The sequence below is a fragment of the Monodelphis domestica genome, chromosome 2, assembly GCF_027887165.1.
Source record: "Monodelphis domestica isolate mMonDom1 chromosome 2, mMonDom1.pri, whole genome shotgun sequence".
NCBI classification, from domain to species: Eukaryota; Metazoa; Chordata; class Mammalia; order Didelphimorphia; family Didelphidae; genus Monodelphis; species Monodelphis domestica.
In genome coordinates this window covers 307,957,163-307,966,115 of record NC_077228.1, presented here as the reverse complement: position 1 = coordinate 307,966,115, position 8,953 = coordinate 307,957,163, and the positions used below count along the sequence as shown (strand labels likewise).

General features: G+C 38.1%; 1 pseudogene; it reads left to right on the top strand.

The window, feature by feature from the left end:
• The first annotated feature begins 4,031 nt into the window (after positions 1–4,031).
• On the top strand, positions 4,032–6,202 carry LOC130457007 (serine hydroxymethyltransferase, cytosolic-like; annotated as a pseudogene).
• Positions 6,203–8,953: the final 2,751 nt, after the last annotated feature.

Genomic DNA, 8,953 nt, shown 5'->3' with positions numbered 1-8,953 from the left:
TTTATTGCTCATGGGTAGGACGAGCTAATATAATAAAAATGAACATCCTACCCAAACTTATCTATCTATTTAGTGCCATAACCATTGAACTTCCAAAAAACTTTTTTTACTGAATTAGAGAAAATGATAATGAAATTCATTTGGAAGAACAAAGGATCAAGGATATCCAGGGAAATAATGAAAAAAAAATACAAAGGAATGTGGCCTTGCAGTCCCAGATATCAAACTATATTACAAAGCAGTGGTCATCAAAACATCAAAATTTTAACTACATCAAATTAAAAAGTTTTTGTACAAACAAAACTAATGAAACAAAAATTAGAAGGGAAGCAACAAATTGGGAAACAATATTCATAACAAAAACCTCTGACAAAGGTCTAATTACTCAAATTTATAAAGAGCTAAACCAGTTGTACAAAAAATCAAGCCATTCTCTAATTGAAAAATGGGCAAGGGACATGAATAGGCAGTCTTCAGCTAAAGAAATCAAAACTATTAATAAGCACATGAAAAAGTGTTCCAAATCTCTTCTAATCAGAGAGATGCAAATCAAAACAACCCTGAAGTATTACCTCACACCTAGCAGATTGGCCAACTCGACAGCAAAGGAAATTAATGAATGCTGGAGGGGATGTGGCAAAGTGGGGACACTAATTCATTGCTGGTGGAGTTGTGAATTGATCCAATCATTCTGGAGGGCAATTTGGAACTATGCTCAAAGGGCGCTAAAATACTGTCTGCCCTTTGATCCAGCCACAGCACTGCTGGGTTTGTACCCCAAAGAGATAATGGACAAAAAGACTTGTACAAAAATATTCATAGCAGTGCTCTTTGTGGTGGCAAAAAATTGGAAAATGAGGGGATGCCCTTCAATTGGGGAAGGACTGAACAAATTATGGTATATGTTGATGATGGACTACTATTGTGCTCAAAGGAATAATAAAGTGGAGGAATTCCATGGAGACTGGAACAACCTCCAGGAAGTGATACAGAGTGAAAGGAGCAGAACCAGAACACTGTACACAGATACTGAGACACTGTGGTACAATCAAACCTAATGGACTTCTCCATAATGGCAATGCAAGGAAATGGGTTCAGAGCAAGGACACATGTGATACCCATTGGAATCGCGCATCGGCTAGGGGAGAGGTGGTGGGAGGGGGGGAGGAAAAGAAAATGGTCTCTGTTTCCAATGAATAATGTATGAAAATGACCAAATAAAATAACGTTTAAAATTTTTAAAAATTCAAAATCTCCTGACCAAGGAAGCAATTGAGGGAATTAGGCCAATAGTAGAATCCCTAATCCAACAAGGGATCATAATTCCTTGCTTCTCAGAATTTAATACTCCTATTCTTCCTATTCAAAATCCAAAGTTAGATTAGAATGGCAGACCTGTGTATTGTTTTATTCAAGATTTACGGGCTTTCAATGATTATGTTATCAAAACTCATCCTGTTGTACCAAGTCTGGAGGTCATAATTTCTTCCAAACCAAGCCAGGCAAGATATTTCACTGTGGTACACCTATGCTCAATGTTTTTTCTCTATTCCCATTCATAAGGATTCCCAAAAGATCTTTGCTTTTACTTGGGAGAAGACACATATACCTGGACTCTTTTGCCTCAAGGGTTTTCAGACTCCCCAAGTCAATTTTCACAATTTTAAAAAAGAGACCTTAAGACTATAACATTCAAGGAGAGCAAATTGGTGCATTTTTTTAAACCCTTACCTTCTGTCTTGGAGTCAATACTGTGTATTGGCAGAAGAATGGTAAGGGCTAGGAAATGGGGGTTAAATGACTTGCCCAGGGTCACACAACTGGGAAGTGTCTGAGACCAGATTTGAACCTAGGACTTCCCATTTCTAGGCCTGACTCTCAATCCACTGAGCCACCCAGCTGCCCCCTAAATTGGCACATTTTGTGGATGATATCCACCTTGCTGCCCCAAATGCCAAAGTGTTTCTTAGAGATAGAAGAGTTCTTTTGTTGGAATTATATAAGCATGGGAATAAGATCTACAAGGCAAAATTACAGTGGCTTTTTCCTAGAGTGAGATATCTAGAATTTGTGTTATCAGAGGGTTCAAGGAGTATCATTCAGAAGAGAATAGCTGATATTCTAAAACTGACTGTTCCCAAAACTATAAAGTATCTCAGAGGTATTCTTGGAACATTGGGGTTCTGTTGTCAATGGCTCCATGGTTACAGTGAGGTAACAAAGTGACTTACTGATTTCACCAGGAACACAGAACCTGAACTTCTGAAATTTAAGCCTGACTGTCTGCAAGCGCTTGCAAAACTTAAGAAAGCTATTTTTGTCTGTTCTGGCTTTGAGTATCCCAGACTATTCAAAATATTTCCAATTATTTGTAAATGAGACTAAGGGAATCACTTCTGGGGTGATAACACAGACTTTGGGACAAAGTTATTGTCTCATTGGGTATTATAGGTGTCAGATTTATCCCATAGCTGTAGGCACTATACCTTGTCTGTGGGAGATAGCTGTTGCTGCTGTGTTAGTCAAGAAATCAGCTGACTTTTTTTGGAATATCAACTGTATTCTGCTCACATCAAATAGAGACTGATGAGAAAATTATTCAGATCATAGAATTTCTAAATATGAAATTATTCTACTGAATAGTGAGAACATCTGTTTGAAGAGGTATAGTATATTAAATCATGCTATGTTTCTTCCTGATCTTCCAAAAATGGTGAACCATTAAATGAGTATGTGGAAGTGGTTGATTTGGTGGAGTTGCCTAGGATGGATTTGAAAGACACTCCTATTGAAAATATAGACTTGGTTTTGTTTACTGATGGTTCTTTCTATTTGTATAATGGTGTTCACTGTACTGGAGCTGCAGTGGTCACCGAATTTGAGACTCTGTTGTTTGGCTCATTACCTGGAAATATCAGTGCTCAGAGAGCAGAGCTAGTAACATTGAAGCAATCCTGTCTTCTAGCTGATGTTAAAATTGCAAATATCTATACAGAATTTTGTTATGCTTTTTTTAGTTTGTTATGCAACAGGGAAAATCTGGAAACAGTGTGGTTTTATTACAGCATCACAGCATCAGGAAAACCAATTGCACATGCAGAAATAATGTCTGCATTGCTGGATGCTATACAGAAACCAAAATAGCTGTCTGTGATTCATTTGGTAAAGGCTCAGTGTCTAAAGGGAATCATAGAGCTGATGTAACTGCAAAGTATGCAGCCCAAAATTCTCCTGTTTATGTTATGAATCTTTCTACTATTGAGTCTGCTGATTTACAACAAGCTTATGTAGACTCTGAGATTCAAACATGGTAGGAGAAGTTTGGAGCTAGGAAAGAACATGGCAGATGGGTTGAAGACACTGGGAAATCACTCTTACTAAAAGGTTTTTACACCTATTTGTGTCAAGCCATTCACAAGAAAGGGCATTTTGGTACACAAGCTGTTGTGGATTCTGTCAAGAGATTGTGAGTAGGATTGGGAATTAGTACTGTTGCAAATAGGATCTGTAGTAGCTGTTCTGGTTGCTAAAAATTCAATCAAAGTGCATTTAGAAAGAATGGCTTAGGTGGCATACCTTTGGCATATTGTCCATTCAAGAATTTGAAAATAGATTATATAAGTATGTCAAAAGCTGGAAGATTCAAGTTTTGTCTTGTGATTGTTGACCATTTAACAAAATGTCCTGAAGCATTTCCATCCACTATGAATACAGCTGGCTTTGTAGTGAAGTTGCTTAGGGAGATTATTCCTAGATTTGGTGTTCCAATTACCAAAGATTCAGAGGATATCATTTTACTCAAGACATTTTGAAAACAGTTTATGAGAATCTGGGAATAACACCTACATTTCATGTTCCTTACCATCCACAAAGTTCAAGTCAGGTAGAACATTTGAACAGGGAACTCAAAACTATAGTGGGGAAATATTTGTGCTGAAACTCATCTGAAATGGACAGATATTCTTCCCGTAACTTTGTTTTTCCCAAGTTCAAGGCCTATAGCAGATTTGTATGTAACATCTTATGAAATACTATTTGGTCATACTTCTTTACATGGTAAAACTTGTAAGGCTGTCTATACTTCCCTGTTTGGGGGAGGTTGTCAAATTGCTTCATATTTAGTTGCTTTGCAACAAAGACTTAGAGAATTGCATGGTATTGGAGTATTGATCCAATCTGGTCCAATGGATTATTCTCTCCATGATTTTCAGACAGGTGATTTGGTATATGTAAAAAATTTTGCCAAAACATCTGCTACATGAGAAAGTTCTGGGTTGGTCTTTAATGTACTGTGTTAATTTCACCTTCAGGGAAAGTATTAAGAAGAGATTCTTGGTCCCATTGGTCCCATGTAAAATTAACTCATAGGAATGATGATGAAAGTATAGACATAGTGGAGGTAGAATAAGGAGAAATTGCTAGAGATGAAGGAGAAGAGTTGGTGAACAGCTGTGAAGCAGAAAGCTAAGAGTTACATCAGGCAAGTTGAATTTGCAATAAGAAAAATCAGTAAGGAAAGGATAATTACTGTTGAAGAGGAGTGTATTACAGAAGAGAATCCAGACACAACAGAGGAAATCATGCAGAAAGTGGGTAATTTCCAGGTGACAAACAGATAGAGACCTTAAAGAAGATTCTTCACTGAAGAGGATCAGGTGATTCATGGACAAATGTTTGTGGAGGACTGGAGAAGGTGCTGGTGAGTACTGCAAATCCGGATTGGTGTCAAGTTTTGTTTCAGGAATCCTTAGACCAGAAATATGGCATTGACAGTCAATGGAGAGAACTATGATGTTAACCTCTGGAAATCTCAAAAAAATATGCTGACACAGCCATTGAGGGACAATGATATAGAGATGTATACAATCATTAAGAAGGAAAACCATTGTCAAAAGCCTGGGTGATTGCTTCAGAGAATTTTGCAAGTTGAGCAGTTCTGGAAGCATTGGGTTCTTGCTTGAAAAATAAGTACTCAGAAGGATACCCAGGCCAGAGGTATTATGGTTTTACTGAGTTTGTGGATGAATTGGAGATTCTGTGTCAGAAGAAGGCTCTGCAGGTTTATGGCCTGGACCCACAAAAATGAGGCATCAATGTTCAGCCATATTCAGGATCTCCTGGAAATTTTGCAGTGAACACATCCCTAGTGGAACCACATGGGAGGATTATGGGTCTAGACCTGCCTAATGAGGGTCTCCTCACCCATGGATTCATGACAGACAAGAAGAAAATCTCTGCCACCTCCATCTTTTTTGAGTCGATGCCCTATAAGGTAAACCCAGATACTGGCTGTATTGACTATGACAAAGTAAAAGAAAATGCCTGACTCTTCACCCAAAAGTGATCATTGCAGGAATCAGCTGCTATTCCAGGAACCTGGACTATACCCTCATGTGGAAGATTGCAGACAGTAATGGAGCATACCTCATGGATGAAATGGCAAATATCAGTGGACTAGTGGCCACCGGAGTAGCCCCCTCTCCCTTTGAATACTGTGATGTGGTGACTACCACCACACACAAGACCCTTTGAGGCTATCGGTCTGCTATGTTCTCCTTTAGAAAAGAAGTGCGCAGTGTGGACCCTAAGACGGGCAAACAGACGATGTACAATCTAGAGTGGCTCATTAATACAGCTTTTTTACCAGGACTACAGGGAGGGCCTCACAACCATGCCCTTGCAGGAGTTTATATAGCCCTGAAGCAAGCCTTGACCCCTGCATTTAAGGCTTATCAGCAACAGGTGGTTGCCAACTGCAAAGTCCTGAGTGCAGCCCTAATGGAGCTGGGTTACCACATAGTAACTGGTGGTTCTGACAACCACTTGATTCTTTTGGACCTAAGCAGCAAAGGCATTGATGGAGGAAGAGCTGAGAAGGTGCTAGAAACTTGCTCTATTGCTTGTAACAAGAATTCCCAGGAGGCAAAAGTGTATTAAGACCCAGTGGATTGAGACTAGGGACCCTAGCTCTGACCCCCAAGGACTACTAGAAAAAGATTTCTACCAAGTAGCCCAATTTATTTATGAAGGAATAGAACTGGCTGTGCAGACTCAAAAAGACCTAGGTCCTCAGGCCACCACGAAAGAATTCAAGGAGAAACTTGCAGGGGATGTGAATTATCAGGGTGCTATCAAGGCCCTCAAAGACAAGGTGGAGGAATTTGCAACTACATTCCCTCTACCTGGAATCCCTGGTTTTTAAAGAAATGCTGGACTCTGTTAGCAATCCATGAGTTTCAAAGCCTGATCTAGAAGTAGTTATCCTGAAAGCTACCCAAGTGCCAAAAGCCTCCTTTTAAGAAAAGGAAGGTAGGGAACTATCAATTGGAAGGGGGAATTGGAAAATTAGACAAAAACCTATTAATTTGGCAGGGGTAGGGTTCTATTTAATGAGCTTTTCCCTAACATCTCTACACTGGGGAAAAAAATAGCCATTTGGATGTCACTGAGGACTCAGGTGTGTATATCCTTCCAAAGGACGGTGTATAAACAATAAATCTATTTTATGGTAAAAAAAAATGTTTGTGGGATTTTGTGTCATGTAACATAGAACATTTTCCTATTAGGTGCATTCAACATTACATATTACTGCCATGGACTTTGGAGAAAAGATTTCATCAGACCATCTGAGAAGATGGAGGATCTGAAGTTTTGGTAGGTATTTTTGCATGCAACATAAACATAAACATGGTTAGGATACATTATTTCACTACTTGTTATGGGATTTAGTTATCTATGAGATATGACATCTGATTTCAGATGTTCTGTTTTAATGGCATTAGAAAAATGTATATATTGTACATGTGTATGTATTATAGATGTATATATGTAGTTTATATTTGAAACTGATTAAGTTCTTTAGATAGAATAGTTAGATGCATAGTCCTGGGTAACAGTTTGAGTTTGTGTAATAATAATAAGGTTTTAGTTTAGAAGAAGATTGTTTTGAATTTTCATCTTAGTTTTGAATGCATTTTGCATAATTAAATTTTAGATAGATTGGTCTGTTTTTTTTTTGTAAAAGCTTAAGCTATGTTGTGTTTGTTGTATGTTTCCTATTTTTGTTTTGTTTTCTATTTTATACATTGCAATAGTTTTGATAGAATTGTTTTGTGAATTAGCTTATAAGTATAGTTATAAGTATAGTATTTTATGATCTCATTGTTTTGCATTAAGTTTTGAGTTTGCATTTTGTATTTTTGGAAGTTTGATTGTATTCTATTGCATTTTGCGTTTATATTTCTATTTTGATGTTTTTACTTGCTTGTTTTGCTTTTGCATATGTTTGTTTTGGATTTTGATCTTTGTAACTGTTTATTGTGCATGCATTTCCTTTCCTTTGTTTAAATCCCTAGAGTAAGGTAGTATTAAATAGGATAAGATATGTGAGTGTAGGGTGTTTATTAATTGTGTTAAGAATTTTAGTTTAGGTGGGAATTTGAGTTTCTTGGTGCACAAATGCCAAAACATTGTTTTCAACACTATTTTGGCTTTGTGCAAAGAGCGGACTGTTATGAGAAAGAGATAAGTTTAGTAGGAAAATTAAATTTGCAGAGCAAAGATGCATGAGAACTATAGAGAAAGATTCTGGAATGCTGGAAGGAAGGGTTAAGCTTAAACTGGGGGGGGGGGGGCTGGCTGTCTCTCTGGATATAACCTGGGGAGAGTGGCTGCCTGTCCTGAGGTTTTCTGATCATATCCTGCTTGCTCTCTTTCTTGTTATTCTGTTGCTATGTTTCCTTGGAGGAGGTAACTCTGTGATCCTGATTTTAACCTGTACCAGCTATATACACTGTCAGTAAGCTGAGGTCAGGGTCCATTTGGACCTGGGACCTACCCTGGGGTCCTGCCAAATTTGTCACAGGCCATTACTTGTAGTAATAACCAAGAGAGGGGTTTATGCAGGTTATTCAGAACATGGATGGGGTTTTTAGATTAGAGAGTAGCGGGAGATAAGTGTAGTCTATTAAATCTCTGGAGACCCTCTGCAAGGATGTTTATATCTGAGTTTTTTAGCTAGTGAATTAGTGACAGGGATTCCTCTTATCCTTCATACCCCTCTCTCTGGAAATAAACTACACCTTCCATTTACTACATCCAGCTTTGTGAGTGAGTAAATCGGTGTGCTGGTCCCAGATCAGGCTCTGGCCTGGTCAGGGTTAACTGTTAGGCCCTTCAACACACAGTTGGAAACCCTGATACTGGCCCAAAGTAATCCATTGATATCCCATCTGAACCTACCTCCTAAACCCTCCTATTACAACCCAGAGAGGGACATTTTATAATTATAAAATTAACACTACAACCAGAATCCCATATCTAAAGATATGGCAAGAAAACAACTAAAGACTCAAGAAAATATTCCTACCAGCCTCTAAAACAACAATCTCTGGAAATATTTTAGGATCTATCCCATGAAATATATTCCACATGGGCAACATGGACAGTCAGAGTTAGAAAATAGCTCAGAATAGCTTTCTTTCCTCAAATAATTGGCCTGAATTTTGAGTAATTCCTCCACAGAACACAGTAAACAAAAATTATTTCAAATGTACATTCAAGGGCATTGATAGATCCAGGTGTCTTAGTCCTTGGATTGATCAGATGTCAGGGAAAGGAGAAAAAGCACAGAGATAGTGTGAATGTTGTACCAGCCAAATTGATATCATCAAGAAATTTTCTGTCTCAAAGTACAGGACATACTACAAATAGAATTGTCCTTTAAATAAACTCCTAATTACATTCTCTACAATTTACTTTCAAAATTTCCTCTCCTACTTGGTCCTATAAAATTTTCTCCCAAGAGTGGGGTTGTAGGGTTTAGCTATTTGTTAAATGAACTTTGCTCTCTAGGCAGTGTGGTATAGAAGAAAAAGCACTGTAGTTGGCATTAGAAGACCCAGATTCAAGTGTTTCTTTCTCTGTGTATTGTTTGTGAGAACATGGAGCTGCT